At 40.5% G+C, this 17,451-nt stretch overlaps 1 protein-coding gene across 2 annotated transcripts in view; it reads left to right on the forward strand.

Moving 5' to 3' along the window:
* The window catches only part of TRIM44 (tripartite motif containing 44), a 232,828-nt gene that overhangs the window by 176,381 nt on the left and 38,996 nt on the right, over positions 1-17,451 (forward strand). The window contains exon 6 of one of the 2 annotated variants that reach the window (XM_069091433.1): positions 232-380. The exons of the other annotated variant lie outside the window; for it this stretch is intronic. The gene's annotated coding sequence lies outside the window, so the exon portion shown is untranslated. Of the gene's footprint in view, positions 1-231; positions 381-17,451 lie in introns of those variants that run through there. 2 annotated transcript variants of the gene reach the window in all.

Raw genomic sequence — 17,451 nt, forward strand, 5'->3', positions numbered from 1 at the left:
AGAAGAAGAAGAAGAAGAAGAAATAAGGAAAGGAAGGAAGGAAGAAGGGAGGGAGGAGAGAAAGGAAAGAAGGAAAAGATAAAGAAGAAGGTGGAAGGAAGGAGGGAGGGAGGGAAGGAAAGAAGAAAGGAAGAGGAAGGAAGGAAGGAAAGAACAGGAAAAGAAAATTTTAAAAAACTATCATTACAAGGTCTCCACACTGACAAATAAATCCTCTTTTTTGCTTCCTAGGAAAACCCCTCTCCAACCAGCCTGCTAAGTAGGAAAACATACAGGAGAAGAGGAAAAAAAAACAGTGAATGCTTACTTGTTTGTGGCAGCAGCCACACAAAGTCCTCTGTTCTTCATGTGTATGTGAATGCGTGTGTTTTCACCCCCCCACTTCTCCATGAACTTTCCAATAAGAGCTATGTTCCCAGACCTGCCCCAGACGTGCATCTCTCCCAGGGTGGTCTTCTGTCTGCCATGTGTTCTCCGGCTCTGCTATAGTAGACTTCAGGAGCAATTCTATGCCAGGGCCAGGGTAGAAAGGTCATTTGTGAAATCTCCCAAAAGCAAGTTTGCACTGACTCAGGGAAGGCTGTTCTCTAGATGTAAGCAGACCCCAGTAGAATCCAGAGGTATCAGGGTGGGGCAGGGTGGGCTTTTTTGTCCCTATCTGGCACCACCAACAAAAATACTCACTTTGGTTCCATTACATCATGACAAAGTTGAAACCAGTAATGGATCTCTTGTATTGATATTTTCCAAAAGTTTGACCCTGGTGTTTTGAAAGGGTTTGACCATTAATTAAGATGGATGCCTTTGCAATGAAGGAAAGAAATAGCCATATGAGACTGAAAGATACCCAGGTATCTTTCATTGATGGGGTTGCCCAGGATTTCAGTTTCTTAATTCAATGCTGAGAGATTAACCCTTGACTTTGATGAAAGTTTGCTTTAGTTAATTGGCATGCTAATTGCCCGAATATTCAAGGTCTTCTCTCAAAGGTTCCTAGAACCATGTTGTCAGAGCCTGCTTTCTCTTTGGGAATTCTGTAGATACCCATGTTACAACACATTAAAAGACCAGGATAGTCATGAAAATGAAGTGGTAGCTTTGGCATGGGTTTCTGGCTTCCTTGTTCTTATTTAAAAATGGAGTAAGATCCTTGTATCCTAGTGATGTGTTGATTTGATCTTCATCCCAAGTTTACTGTTTTCTGACATGTCCTAACTCCTAGAAGATAACCATCCTTTATTGCCCTCTATAGCTAGAAACCTCCAAATTATTTCCAGTACCCTAGCTTTTTTCAAGTCACGAAGAATCACAGACAACCAGAGAAGGATTAGTAGTGAGTGTCTTTGCCTACCCTTGTCTGCAAGCTCACCTTCCTTTGCAAGCTCTGGTCTTTGAGATATAGCACCACCAAGTCTTCTTCTGACCCCTCTAATCCAGAGCCAAAGAAAAAATCTGATCCTGGAGTATGGAAGCCCATCAAGGCCTGTTGGACAGCTGTCCACCTCTTAACACCTTCAGTTCAGTGATTTTCTAATCTGGGGGGTAGGGTTGGGTGGGAGGCTTCAATGTGTGGGTGGTCAATGGTTTGCTGCAACTGGTACCCAGAGATGAAAATGGAACTGGTTTTCTTTTGGAATTCTAATTTTTGCTGTTGAAATTCGGTGTGGTGTGAAATTATTTCTATGTGGAAGGTTCCAGATTGAAGTCTCCAACATCTGCCCCATCCAGGCTCCCTGTATTTGGAGACCTGATGATTGCACTTAAATCGCTTCAGCACTACAGAAGCAATAATGATAATGGCTAGCATTTATTAAACACCTACAATGGACCAGGCACTAAGTTAAGCACTAGACAATCATTGTCTCATTTGATTCTGAAATCAACAGCCCTGTGAGATAGGTGCTGTTACCCCCATTTTATAGATGAGGAAACTGAGACAGAGATTCAATGACTTGTCCAGAGTCATACAGCTAGGAAATGTCTGAGGTTGGATTGTAACTCAGGTCTTCCTGATTCCAGTCCCAGTGCTGTATCCACTGAGCTACCCAGCTACTACAACAGAATTTACTTAGTAAGCAAGAATAATAGGAAGTTGGGGAGGCTAGGTGGCGCAGTGAATAGAGCACCAGCCCTGGAGTCAGGAGGACCTGAGTTCAAATCTGGCCTCAGACACATAACACTAGCTGTGTGACCTTGGGCAAGTCACTTAACCTCAATTGTCCCTCCAAGAAAGGAAAAAAAAAAGAATAACAGGAAGTTATCAGATGGTACTGGGAAGAATACCTCCCTCACTTGTCAATCAACAAGTCTTTATTATGAACCTATTATGCACCAGGCGTTGTATGCTGGGACTACCCAGAATGAAGGCGGAAATGAGGCAGACATTCCCAGCCCTAAAGGAGCTGCAGTCTCTCCGATCCAGCAGCTTCACATTGGTGTCCAGAGGTCTCTGCCTCCCCCGCCCTCATCTGAGGACACAAATCATGCTGGTAATTCAGAGGACACAGATTCCTGCTTATAGTTTTGTCCCACCCACCCTCTACACTCCCCTCCATCTCATCAATGCTGGGTCCCAGTAGGAGCCCTGCCATAGGAAAAAACAAACAGACTTTGGATGCTTCAGCAATACCTCATTCCTCATCCACAATCTGCCTACAAGCTGCTAAGCCCATGTGAATTGTCAACTGCCCATCGGTCTGTAGAGAAGGGTGATGCTGGAATTATATTGATTAGGCCTTACCCTACCACTTGTACCAACAGCAGGTACCCTAACCGAAAGTGCTTTCAAAGGCCATTCCTTAAAAGCAGACTCAATGCTTCTGAGGAGTTCTTAGGTTTACACCGTAGAGCCTGGTTCTGCCTTTTTTCCCTCCATCAATGATTCCCAATGTATCCCCTGAAATGGTTAACTCTGTCCCTGTGAGGGGCAACTTTTAGAGGCCTCCAAAAGGCCATGAGAACTGATTTTTTAAAAAGTTTGTGACCTGAATCATGATTTTGGAAATCCGGGAGTTTATGAGGTGGTTATAACCAAGAATATAAAAATATTACTGCAACTTGTCCAAATAAATTATCATATCTCAATAATGCACAAGGGAAAGCACTTTAGCTTTTTCTTAGGAAGGATTTAAAATTTGCTTTATGGCCTCTTGCGGCCATAGTGCCTGATAAAACTTTAACCGGGGAATCTTTAAACCCACAGCAATGGTTTTTGCCCAGGCCTCATCCGTACCTGTCTAGCAGAGTCTATCAGCCTGGAGCCAGGTCCATTTCCAAAAAAACCTGATATAAAGTTCTGCCAAACTATAGGGTGACCTCCTAGCCCTTGAAGAGAAGAACAGTATTACTCCCATTCTCCTCTGGGACCACTCTGGTTCTCATTTAGGTCCTGATTGGGCACATGGCCCCCTGGGTCTGCAAGAGAGCCCCCTAGGAGGATTCATCATGGGAAGTAGGTAATGTCTCCATGATGAATTGGGTGCTGATTACGGTACCTGACTGCCATTGAAATGGTTTGTTTTGAAAGGAAGGCAAGGTTCATCATGTGATTGATTTCATTAATTCAGACTCAAGCCCAAGGAATTCTGGGAGATAGACTTGTCATATGCAAAACTCGAGAATTCTCTCCCTGAAGCTCATTTAGAAAATAGGGGGGAAAGTGCTGAAGGTGGAATGGGAAGGATAGAATGACACTCGGATATTTCATTTTGGATTGAAAAGTGCACAATTAGCAAAACTGCAAGCCCCCCCCCCAAAAAAAAAGAAAAATCTGAGGGAGTGTGATACATCAAAGCATTCATGTCTTACTGTTTGTCCCACCAAAACCATGACCCTCACAATGAAACGTTACTGCTGTCCCCACAGCGATCGATGAATTATAGTTAATGATGAATTATATATAATGATGGTTGTTTTTTCTCCTTCTGGACAACATGAATTCATCTCCATTTATGTGCAGAGCCTTGTGTTCCGAACTGGGGAAGGTGGAAGGGAAGGGAACAAGCACTTATTAAATACCAGCTGTGTACTAGGAACTGTGTTAAATGTTTTACAAATATCTCATTTGATATAAAGTTTAGCTAAGACAGGTCCTCGACCTCAAGGTATTTACAGTCTTAGGTTGGTCTATCAGAGAACCTGATAAAAAGAAAGCTGTTGTTTCAGCTGTAAATGACTGCCAGGATGGAAAAGAAGATGGGGTCATCCCCTGGGCAACCCTATCCCATTCTTGCCATGAGGATGATTTCAGATCTAGGTTCAAGTCCCAAATCTCATACTTTCAACCATTGTGTCCTTGGGAAAATCGCATGATCTTCTCTGGGCCTCAGTTTCCTCATTTGTAAAATAAGAGGGATTAGACCAGAGAGTTTCTAAAGTCTCTTCTAGTTCCAAAGCTATGAGTTTCCATCTAGTTCATCTTCTTAAATGTAAATACTTAACACAGCAACTTTTAAACAAGTAGGCAAAGCAGAGGGCATGTCCCTGATGACTTCTGCACCATTGCAAGGGGTCTGTCCAACTCTAGTTGCAAGTTCCAGGTTAATTGGCATTCGGGCCCTTGCTCTCACAGGCTGAAAGGAGTCCCTGGAAAAATTCATCAGCCCATGAAGTGTTACTTCAAGGTGACTTAGTGAGTGAGGGGTAGGGTGGGGTTCTCTTTCCTTGCTAGATAACAAACATGCAAAGATATCTTATTCCATTGGTCCTAATTACTAAAAAGCCTAAAATCTCAGATTAGGCCTTATATAACATGGCCCCAGTATCCTTTATGTTACAGAGGGTTCTACACCAAGGGTTGGCCTTATGAAGAAACAAATATCTCCATGTTTTGACAGGGAAACCTACCCCCTCACTGTTGCCCAAAAGAGTGCCACTGCTACCCTGTTCCGTCAAATTCCACATTCTTTCCTTTGGTTTAGATTAAATAGTGGCTTCGTCCATTTTTTATTGTTGTTGTTAGCTCTAGAGCAGAGGTAGGGAACCTGCTGGTCTCAAAGTCACACATGGCCTCCTAGGTCCTTGAGTGTGACTTTTTGACCTGGTCCAAATTTTACAGAACAAATCATTTTTTAAGGGAATTTGTCCTATGAAGTTTGGATTCAGTCAAAGGGCAGCACTCAAGGACCTAGAAGGTCACATGTGGCTTCAAGGCTGCTACATTCCCCACCCCTGCTCTAGACCCTTGATTCCATCAGTGCTGGGAATTCCTTATACTTATCCTTTGTAATTCAGAATCTTAGAAAGTTGCTTGGAAGAATTCAGAGTTAGGGATTTGCCAGTGGTGACACAATTAGTATGTGTCTAAGACAGGATTTGTGTCTTGCTGAGGCTAAGGCTACCGTCTTATCCACTGTGTCATGCTGCTCTCATTTATCTATATTAAAGTGAAAATATCTCCTAGTGACACATTCCACAGCCCGGTGGCTGCCAGTGGCACCAGGACCTCGGTCCAAGGTCAAGGTCTGCAATGAACCAGCGAGGTGACCACAGACAAGTCACAATTTCTCTGAACCTCTGTCTGTTCAGCTGTAAAAAAGAGTAGAATAACATTGCCCTATTTGCCTCTCAGCATCCTAGGGTCTAACTGAAAAAAATACATACATAAACACACACACACATCTTTGAATTGCCTTTGAGAACTAAAATGCACCATACATACACAGGGTATTTTCACTCTTAAAAGCTGCCAGCAATGATGGATCACTGCCATACTGGTGAGAAATTAGAGATGTCCTGGAATCTTGTGCTTGCTACACAGGATTTATCTGCAAAATAAGGGGGTTGGACTAATATCCTCTTATACCTCTAAATCTATTATTCTTAACCCATTAGTATTTATGAAGCAGCCCATGTATGTACAAATACCTCAGCCATTAACGCAAATAAAGCACCAACATCTCCTCCCAATCCCGGCCAGTGCCAACAGGTTCCATTTTGAATCTGATCCATCAAATATGTGCAAGAACTCGGCAGAAGACAAAGAAAATTATGACAGACTCAGGAAGCCCAAATCTGGAGTAAAAGGTAAGCCTTAACACAAGGATGGGTTTAATCTCATCCATGTGAGTATTTGGTGAGAACTAGAAACGGTCCATACCTACTCAATGGGTGCAGTCCTTGTACATGTATTTCCATAGACCATCCATAGATGATCCACCCAATGTGTCCAATATCTTCTTCTGATGGTTCTCCCCCATCCCAATTTTTTACAGACGATCATGTGAATCACTCATATAATACTTATGCTTCCTTTCTATTTTTCACTCCCATTAGATGACCCACCCACCTCCTTTTCCGTTCACACACATCTTTGATGATGTCATCTTTTGGCCAATTTTTATGCAAGTGTTATCATTAGTTACTTGCCTTAGCCTACTAATGCATTTCTACCACTTTAGCTCTTTCCATGGCCCTTGGGTTTCCAGCAATTCAGAACCTTCAGAAATCATGGTATCCTGTAACACCCAGAGTCATAGGAGAACTAGAACAATCTTAGTAGGAAAAAGATCTACTCACACAACAGAGAACAATTTGGGATCCTTAACAGCACCACCATTTTCCAGATGTGATCCAGTGTCCTCTCTTCCTCCTGGTCAGCTCAGTCCCAGTTCATGTCCCATAGTTGGTGAATTAGAGCTGTAGCAAAGATGGGGCTACCAGGGTTTTGCTTCAAGGTAGTATATTTAGAAGTCACCAGCAAAATTATCTTAAGTCCCAACTCCTTCTCTACCAAACAGTACCACCCTAGTGGTAGCAAATGCAGCCTCCCTTTCTTCCCAGTGGTACCTTTCTGTCCCTTCATCAGCTTTAAAAATTCCAAGTGTCCCGGGATACTGACCCCATTCAGTGGCTACATCATGAGGAACAGACCACTCTCCCTACCTTCCCCCCAACCCCAATGCTGCTTCCAGTTACAAAAAAATGCTAGATAGAGCTTTGGCAATGCCCACCCAAGATCGATTACTATTGGACTAACTGAAAAGGCTCCTCACTCCAACTGCATAACCCAATCTGGGCAAGATAGAAGCAATCAACAAGTATTAAGTACTAAATAATTTACAAATGAAATCATTCCTGTATTTCACCAAAATAATTTACAAATGAAATCATTCCTGTATTTCACCAGTCGCCAAAAAAAAGTCACGGAACCCATGCTAGATCTAACATGATGATAGGAGACTCCCAACCTTTCCAAACATTCCAAGGAGCCAAAAGAAAAAAATGGCCAGCACTGCTTCAGGTCTTCTGGGGCAAGATTTGCCAAGGATTGTGATGTCCTCGTTCTCTCCTTATCCATCTCCTGTCTTTCTTCAGCTCTCTAGATGAAACAAGGGAATCCTCCATCTTTCCAGGAAGTTTAATATTTGAGTTAATGTTTCCCGATGTCACCTTCATCCTTTAAATTATTTGATAATGATAAATTAAGCACTTCCCCCATGACATTTGAGCAGGGCCTCCTTGCACATTTGGAAATCAATAAACTATTAGTGAAAAGACCATTTATCTTTCAGAGTTGCACACAGAGGAAGCAACTAGGTGTAAATATTCGTCATTATCTGCATATGTCACTGGAAATGGTTTGAGTTGATGTTTTTAACAGTTGCTGGATATGGAATTTTCTACTCTTCCTGAGTTCTCTGGAATACCTTTGCTAAGGGAGATATTGACAAAAATAACTTTATGAAAAGTAAACTTTTTCATTCTTGGATCAAGTTTTCATCCTTCAACAAAGACTTCTTCTGGAGTTTCACCAGAGTGGGGTTGACATTGGGCTCTTGAGGATTCTGAAAGCTCTAGCAGCCCCCATCCCAGATGGATGGACTTTGAGCATCGGGCTGGTGATGGGATTTATGTCTGTCATCTGAGGACCAGCCTGAGTTGGAGACACTCTTTACCAGGATGGCCAGACGGTGATGGATTCTATTTATTCATGTTCATTAGGAAATCTATGATAATTCACATTGAAACGTGTGCTGAGTTGCAGAGGGAGTAGGACCTGTGTCAGTGAGGGGAATATCCACAATGTTCGCTATCATTGTGAAACCTAAGTATCAAACTTTCATAGCAAAGGCAAACATGGTCCCCACCCGTATGGAGCAAAGGGGAGCGGTCCGGTGGAAAGAGCATTGGATTTACAGTCTGAGGACGGCAACGCTCTGCTTGTTACTGTGGGCGTGACTGTAGGTCAATCATTTACCTTCTCTGGACTTGAATTTCCTCACCCATAAAATGAAGGGTTTGGACAAGATGTTCACCGCGGTCTCATCCAATTCAAAATCTATGAATTGGTGACTGCCCAACACACACATATATTGAATCACAAAATTAAACTTACTTTTGAACTAATAAAAACTTTGATTTTAAAAGTATTTTGTAATTGATGCACTTTATTGCTTTTGAGGAGATAATTTCTAACTAGGTTAGCAAAACTCGTTTTTGTAAACATATATCAATGAGATGCTATTAAAGGTTGTATGGGGTAGTGATAGAGGGCCAACCTTGGATTGGAATGGAATGTTATTGAACAAAATAGGGTGGGGAGAGATATAAAAAGAAATACATATTTGTTTATATTTCATATATAAGCTTATATCTATATCTATCTACACTGAGAGATAGATAGATAGATAGATAGATAGATAGATAGATAGATAGATAGATAGATAAGATAGAGACAGAGAGACAGATAGATAGAAAGACAGATTAGATAGAGACAGAGACAGATAGATGAAGAATCAAGAAGACTTGGGTTCAGGTTGTGCCTCTAACACATGCTGGCTTCATTACCTTTGACACATGGTCATTTTCAGCATCTCAGGCAGCTCCTTAAAGCTATATTACAACACAGGTGCTAACCTGAATTGGTAGAAGGAGTTTCCACACTGGAAGTTCTTGATCAATGTTATTAGACATGTAGTCCCAAGAGAAAACACTATGTGCCAGGAGTCATGTTAATGTTGGGGCTACAAAGGCAAAATGAAACAATCCCTCCCCTCAAGGAGCTTACATTCTAAAGGGCAGGAATTCTTTATTTGGGATCTGTGAACTCACTGGCTTAAGAGATATATAGATGATAGATAGATAGGTAGATAGATAGATAGATAGATAGATAGATAGATAGATAGATAGATAGATAGATAGATAGATAGATGGATGGATGGATGGATGGATATATAGATAGATAATTGCATTTTAATACATTTGGACTCCTTTGTAATGATATGTATTTTATTTCATGAATTTATAACTCTGAGAAGCGTCCTTCACCTTTATCTGCTGCTAAAGGGGACAATGACATGTACACAAAAGGGTAACAGCTGCTATAAGGCAAGACAACATATTTAGTGTGTACAAATCTAAGTATATGAATGTAGAGATAACTGAACCAAGGGAACCCTGTAGTGATACATGTATGCTTCTGAAGAATTGTAGGGGAATTCCTGTCTGGGCTTGCACAGTGGAGGAGGTGACCTGTAAGGGGCCCTGCAGGTCTTAGGAGTCTGTGGTTGAAGCCTGATGAATGACTAGGTTAGGCGTTCCATCCTGCTTACGCCTTTAATTCACTTAGTATATTAGCTTACTCACAAACTCAAATTCAATCATGTATACAAGGTGCTTTTCAAACCTTAAAGGGTTAGATACATGTAACTTATTGTTATTCCCATTACCCCATACCAAAATTAATAGAGTCCAAATGAAACATTTTTCCAGATCGGTTTATGGTTCTCCGGTCTTCATTAATCCACCTTCTAGTAGGTTGAGAGTAGCATTAGACTCCACTTTTTTCCCTATAGAGAAACATGGCACCTCCCCCCGCCCCCTCCACACACACCCCACTCTCTAGTCAGAAAGTGAACTAATTGTAGACCCTAGGAAGCCAGTCTCCTGGAAAAATCATTAGAACTCCCCTCCCCACCCACCCCACCCCCCTACACACACACATTTCCTACTTCACTAGAAGCAATAGACAATAGACATTCCATGTGAGAGGGTCCCCATTCAGCCCAGCATTGGAAGTCTTGCAGTCACAAATCTGATTTCATTGATCAGCCAGGTAATAATAAACCACAAGTCAGTTTGGGGTTCTAAAGGGCTCATTTTTAAAAATTCACTTTTTGGTACTACTAGCTCCCCCCACTGTCCCACCCCATCCCCCAGTCCCAGCTGTCCCTCATTTTTTATCTTTCCAGATGAAAGCTAAAAAAGACCTTTGATTATATTGATCTCCACTAGGTTCAAACTCTGCTGGTGATTTTGTTTCCATCATCCAAACAAGGGGGATAAAAATCACAAGGCAGTAGGAGGATCTGCAAGTTTTAACAAGACTCCAGAGCTGAACAGAGACATGCAGGCAGGCAGACAATCAAGGGATCAGTCTTAATTAGTAGGAGAAAATGGAGTTGAAAGAAAAGGCTATGGGAAGTCAATTGTCTGGAGCTGTTGCCCAATTCTTCTTAAATGCTGCACTCCCTGAGATAAAATTACTCCAGCTCAGACTTTCGGTGATTGCAACTGCCTATCACACGTAGAGAGTGTTTAAGGACCATCCTTAGCAGTGGCTTTTCTGAGCTTGCATACACAGCAGCCCTACCTATAGCCCAGACCTATACAACTTGGAAGCAGGTAAGGGCCAAAATTAAAACAGACTAACCTTCTTTGGACTGCAGATAGGTTTTTAGAGACGGTTGGTTACCGCAGGTCACTTGACAAACAGGAAAGAGCTGATCCCCCTGGAGCTCAAGCTTGGGAAGGTCTGGGTTCCAATTCTAATTCTGGTGGGCAAGTCACTTAACCACTCAGTGCCCCCAGACAACCTCCTAAGACTATAAGATACTGAAGAGTTACTGATTTGAATTAGTAGAGGGAGATTTCACACCAGGGGTTCCCTACATTGATGAAACCATTGATCTTCTTCTATGTGGGGGACTTATATAGTAGTAGTAGCAGCAACAGTATTAGTAGCAGCAGCAGTAGCAGCAGTAAAAGTAGTAGCAGCAGCAGCAATAGTAGTAGTAGCAGCAATAGTAATAGTAGCAACAATAGCAGCAGTAGTAATAGTAGCAGTAGCAGCAACAAAAGCAGTAGTAGCAATAGTAATGGTAGCAGCAACATCAGAAATAGTAATAGCAGCAGCAATAGTAATAGTAGCAGCAATGGAAGCAGTAATAGCAGCAGCAGCAGTAACAGGAGTAGTAACAGCAGCAGTAGCTGCAACAGCTAGAGTTTGCATACCATTGTAACTTTACAGAGAACTTTACAAATATTATCTCACTTTATCCTAATAAAACCCTGAGAGGTAGGTGCTGTTATCATTATTATTATTCCCATTTTACAGATAAGGAAATTGAGGTAGTAAGAGATTCGGTGACTTGGCCAAACCCACCTAGCTAGTCAGTGTCCAAGGTCAGATTTAGAAATCAGACACTAGTCTAGATTCTTTCACTCTAACTACTACACCTAGTAACTGCTTAGTGGCAACCTACTCTAGCCAAGTCACAGCTGAGAATAATGAAGGAAACCAAGCAGAGACCAGCGCATCCAGATGAGATGTCTTAAAGCCTATACAGGCTCTTCTTAGAGCCTGACTACTTTTATTTTGTCCACTTTTTAGCCACCCCCCTAACATTTTTTGAGGGGGGGGGTAATATGGCTACCATACCCACAATGAATTAGAATACCTAATTTCAAGAGAGGGAAAAACTGGTACAGTAATAAGTGCAAAGTGACATATGGAAAAAAGTCAAGGGATAAAACTAACAAAAGAGCAGACACAAAAATTCACAACACCAAACAACCTGGGGCCAGTTGGCATAGGGGCAAAGGACTAAGGCACACGTCAGACAACCCTGAGGCATCTTGATGTCTATAATCACAAATGGGTCATCAGTAAGAGATGGACTAATGTTTCTTGTGTGGAATGTATACAGATTTTTTGTGACGAATGTCCAAAACTTTTTGCTTTTAGTTTAAATGCTTAAAGGGATAAACCTTCAGCTAGCTGAAACAGCTTGTTTTCCCATGGTTGTAGTAACTGAGGGTGATAGTACCACAATCCTCTTGTAATAATAAACAGTGAGCAAGCATCTAATCCAAACACAGGTGTTTTTCACACCACAGTGATTCACACATAAACAGTATGGACAAAGAGAGTACCCAGCCTCCTCTGTGTTGGTCTACAAATGAGCTTCAGCCCTATAATTAAAACCAAAACCAGCAATACCTATCAAATCTTGTTACCATGAAGATTGATTTAACAGAAATCACTTCACTGGTGTAAGGATTCCCAAGCCCTAGGCAATAATAGCTCATTTAGTTCCTGTACAATCCATTACCTTCTTGAAAGCATTACTCTAGCTTCTCATTATGGTTGGAGGTGACCCTGGGTTCTTCAATCAATCCACCAATTCGGCCAACCAGTCAACACTTATTTATTAAGTGAATGAATGATGGAATGAATGAAGAGATGAATGAATTAAAAGACATTAACTTTCTATATGTCTAGCACTGTGCTAAGGATGGGGGTGGGGATGAATGGATAGAAATAAAAGAGCCAGATGATCCCTGTCCTCAGGGAACATACATTCTAACAGTAGGAGTCAAATCATAGAGAGGAGCTGTTGCTGTGAGTCCTTTGTTCTTGAAGAGCACTATGACATCCCAAAGGTGATGCCCTGTCTTGCAAGTGAATTGTATGTAAGTCAGGGAGGGCTGTGCAAAGCCACCCAAGCTCACTTTCTCCTCCGGAGCCATCTGAGTCCAGTGGCAAGATATAGATCAGGACAAATGGGGACGGCTCCCAGAGAGGAGCTAGGGTTTGCAGGGAGAGGACAGCACTAAGTATCAAAGACAAAAATAAAACTCCCTACCCTCAATGAATTTGCTTTCTATAGGAAGGGATGTGTACACATGTAAGTGTATGCAAAAAAAGTACATAATAAATATGTTACGTATATTAGTATATAAATAAATATAGCAATATAATAAATATAACAAATAAATATATACAGGGTTCTGAAGGAGGCTAGGGATTCTGTAAAGTAGGGATGATGGAGGAGTCCAATCTAGACACAAAAAATAACTTGTACAAAGGCATGGAGACAGGGTAGAATGCAAGCCACCACTTTGGCTATTTTAGAGAGTAAATGAAGGGGAGTAATTTATAATTAGACTGGAAAGGTAAATCAGAGCCAGGCTGTGAAAGACCTTCAAAGCCAAACAAACTCGTTTGTATTTGATCCAGAGACAAATAGAAACTATTGGAATCTATTGAGCAGAGGATTGACATGGTCAGATCTGCATTTTAGCAGCATCACTTGGGTGTCTGTGTAGACAGTAGATTTAAGTGGGGAAACATGAGTCTCTGGAGTTCAATTTGAAGGGAATTACAATAATCCTGGGAAGAGCTGGGTAGGGTCTTAATGTAACTGCAAAAAAAAAGAGAGAGAGGAATTGATAGAGATAGTGTGGGAGTATAATCAACCATACTGGCCAATGGATTGAGTATGTGGGATGAAGGGAAATGAGGCGTTGAGGATTCTTGGTGATTAGGAGAATGGTGAGACCCTTGACATAAATATGGAAGTCCAAAAGAAGGGAAGGTTTGGGGGAAAAGATGAAATTTCTGTTTTGAACACATTGAGTCTGAGATGCCAATAAGATGTTCAGTTACAAAACTCCGGTAGAGAGTTAGCAAAATTGGACAGGCTATCAGCCTTGCTGGAAATTTGAAAGCCTTTGAGACCCAGAGATAGGGTGCGTGTTCATTGTCTGAGGGCCAATCTAGCTATATTTGAAAGGGTTCATTAGGCTAGTTATACAGTAATGACTTTTTTAGTTATACTCTCCCTTGATAGAATTTAAGTGCCTTGAAGGCAGGTCCCATTTTTTTTGCCTTTCCATCTCAGAAACTTAATACCTGGCACATTTTAGATGCTTGATAAATTCTTGTTAATTGATTGATGGATTGGCACTGAATCTTCATTGATCTGCCTTATTTTGATGGCCGTGATCAGATGGGTAATGAGTGTTATATATTTTTTTTCAGTTCAAATCTTTTTTATGACTACAATGCTAACAACACACTGTAACATCCTTAACAATAGGAACAATTAAAGCATAATTCACTCTTGAGAATGGCATAAGCAGTAATAGGAAAAAGGGAGGGAAGTGGCCCAATGTCTCCATTTGCTAATGTCTGGCCTCCAACCCAGACTTAGATCAGACTTGAGTTCATAAATTCTCAACACTTCCCAACATGAGGTGACAATTGGTGTTCCCCTCCATAACTCAGACTGAAAAGTGTGGTTTGTGGCATATGTGCCCATTAGCAGAATATATTCTCTTCTTCTTTGTAAAAACATCCTTTCTAGGCTTTCAGAGAAAAAAAATTCCATGTCCCAAGTAAGGAAGAGAGGTGTGTTTTGCTTGGCTCCTGCAGAGTTCAAGTGTTTCTCTGACTGGGAGGTGTGTTCCCTGACTCACCATTTTGTTAAGACAGCTGGAGAGAGAAGGTGTTAATTAGAAGCCAGTTTTCAAGATCTGGTTTCTCTCACAACATATCCTGGCCTTGGAAATGTGGTTAGGGTGAGGTGTGAGTAATGAGGGGCAGTATGGGATTCTTGCCTGGGAATTCTGGGAATTCTAAAAGAATATCTATAAAAGAAAATTGTAAAGTCCTCTCTGATTCCTTAGCATGATATCATAGTGACCCTGAGTTCAACCTACTTTACGAAAAAAAACTCGTGATAAGAAAGCAAGTGTTCCTTTTAGACTGGAAGAAAATTGACTTTTCTCAGATATATGAGCCCTTCACACTTAGAATGAATGACCCGTGTTGGATTTGAACTGTTTGTTCAAAGTGGCCACATTTTGCCATAATTATATGTAGCACCTAGGGGTTCATATCTTTTAGTCAGAAAGTCGGGTTCTTAACAAACTCAGTCATCATCAGATGAGGGGGGAAAAAAAGCCCTCAGTTGCTTTCTTTCCATAAAAATAGGGAGATGAGTCAGCTCCAAGAATATTAGCCTCCAGGGCCCTATGTCCTGTGGGATAGAGAGCCTTCAGCCAGCTAATTACAGGATTCAGGCATTTAATCTGTCTTTGAATCTACATCTTCCTGCTAGCAAGATCAATGTCTCTGTCCCGAGATTCTATCTGGCTTGGAATTAGAAAGTTCTTTAGTTCCCATGGATTCCTGATGACCAATCTGAATTCACCTCAGATCATTTCATGTTGTTACTTTTGACAAATTGCAAAGGATTTTCTAAGGCCAAAATACTGTATGATCCTGCCTGTGTAAATTGAGCAATTTACTCTTCCTCCTCGGGCCATGATTTCTTTTTCTAATTTCCATATTTTTAAAAATTATTTATTTTGAACATTATTTTTTAAAAAGTTTTAAGTTCCAAATTATTTTCCTTCCTCCTGCCCTTCCCCAACTCATGAGAAGGCAAGCAATATGATATTAATTTTACACATGAAATCATGTAAAACATTTCCATATTAGCCATGCTGCAAAAAAAAAAGCAAGAAAAATAAAATGAGAAAATTCTACTTCAATCTCACACAGAGTCTATCAGTTCTCTCTCTAAAAGTGGATAGCATTTTTTGTCGTGGGTCCTTTGGAATTGTCTTAGATCATTATATTGATCAGAGTAGCAAAGTCATTTACAGTTGATCATCACACAATATTGGTGTTTCAGTGTACAATGTTCTCATTCTGTTCATTTCTCTTTGTATCAGTTCATGTAAGTTTCCTCAGGTTCTTTTGAAATGATATTGTTTCTAATTTTTTTATAGTATTAATAGTATTCCATCACAATCATATACAAAACTTGTTCAGCCATTCCCCAATTATAGTACATCCCCTCAATTTTCAGTTCTTTGCTACCACAAAAAGAGCTGCTATAATTTTTTTTTTGGACAAATAGGTTCTTTTCCCTTTTCTTTGATCTCTTTGAGATACAGACCGTGTAGTGGTAATGCTGGGTCAAAAGGTATGTACAGTTTTCTAGCCTTTTGGGCATAGTTCCAGATTGTTCCCTGAAATGGTTAGACTGGTTCACAACTCCACCAACAGTGTATGTGTCCCTATTTTTTCAATTCCCTCCAGCATTCATCATTGCCCTTTTCTGTAATGTTAGCCAATTTGAGAGGTATGAGGTAATACCTCAGAGTTGTTTTAATTTGTCTTTCTCTAATCAATAATGATGCAGAGTATTTTTATATGACTAGATAGCCTTGACTTCTGCAAACTGCCTGTTTATATCCTTTGACCATTTATCAATTGGGAAACAGCTCTTATTTTTATAAATTTGACTCTATTACCTCTATATTTGAGAAATTAGGCCTTTATCAGGGAAATTTTGTAAAAATAATTTTTCTCCCACTTTCCTGCTTTCCTTCTAATTCTGGCCTCATTGGTTTTGTTTGTACAAAAACTCTTTTTAGTATCATGTAATCAATTTTACTTCCTGTGATCCTTTCTATATCTTATTTAGTCAAAAACCCTTTCCTTATCCATAGATCCGAAAGAAAAAGTTTTCTATACTCCTCCAATTTGTTTATGATATCACCCCTCATGTCTAAATAATATATCCATTTTGGACTTACCTTGGTAAAACAATGTGAGATACTGATTTATGACTAGTGTCTGCCAAACTGCTTTCTGGTTTTCCCAACAGTTTTTATCAAATAGTGAGTTCTTACCCCAAAATCTTGGATCTTTAGGTTCATCAAACACTAGGTTACTATTATCATTTATTGCTGTGTATTGTGCACATACTAATTCCACTGATCCACCATTCTATTTCTTAACCAGTACAAGATTATTTTGATAATTGCCTTTTGTAATATACTTTGAAATCTGGTACCGCTAGGGCCTCAGATTTCTCATCTGTGTAAAATCATATTACAATAATTAGCTCATTTTAATCCCAAGGGCAAGGGCCCTCTTTTGCAGTTTTAGAGAGTTTAGATGAAAATTTACAAGTTCAATCCCTATGAACCCCCAGTTTAGAAGAAATTCATATTTAGGCAAACATTGGTCTCTCTGCTTAAATTTACATTTATTATCTATCTTTACCTAAAACCTATATTCTTTGTCATTGAGGCAAAAATCAGGTTACTGGAAACATGTAGGTAATGAAAATGCAGATTACATTATATTTGCTATGGATGGACTAACATCAGAAAGGGAAAGAATAGAACTTTTTGCCTCTGTACTATCTTCAGTCCTTGAGTAGGTGGATGCACAGGTGGCATTGTCCCACTCTAAGATGCCTGGAGAGCCAATGACTGTCCTTAATACCTCCCTTCTCTCTCACAATTCAGTCCTATCCTCTTTTCACTTTCTTTTTTCTGATTGACTCAATGACTCTGCTCCTTCCTCTCAGTGTCCAGACCTTCAGGAATCTCTCTCTCTCTCTCTCTCTCTCTCTCTCTCTCTCT

Source organism: Petaurus breviceps, unplaced genomic scaffold (genome assembly GCF_028583685.1).
Source record: "Petaurus breviceps papuanus isolate PSGF00001 unplaced genomic scaffold, PetGlider_PUasm1.0 188, whole genome shotgun sequence".
NCBI lineage: Eukaryota > Metazoa > Chordata > Mammalia > Diprotodontia > Petauridae > Petaurus > Petaurus breviceps.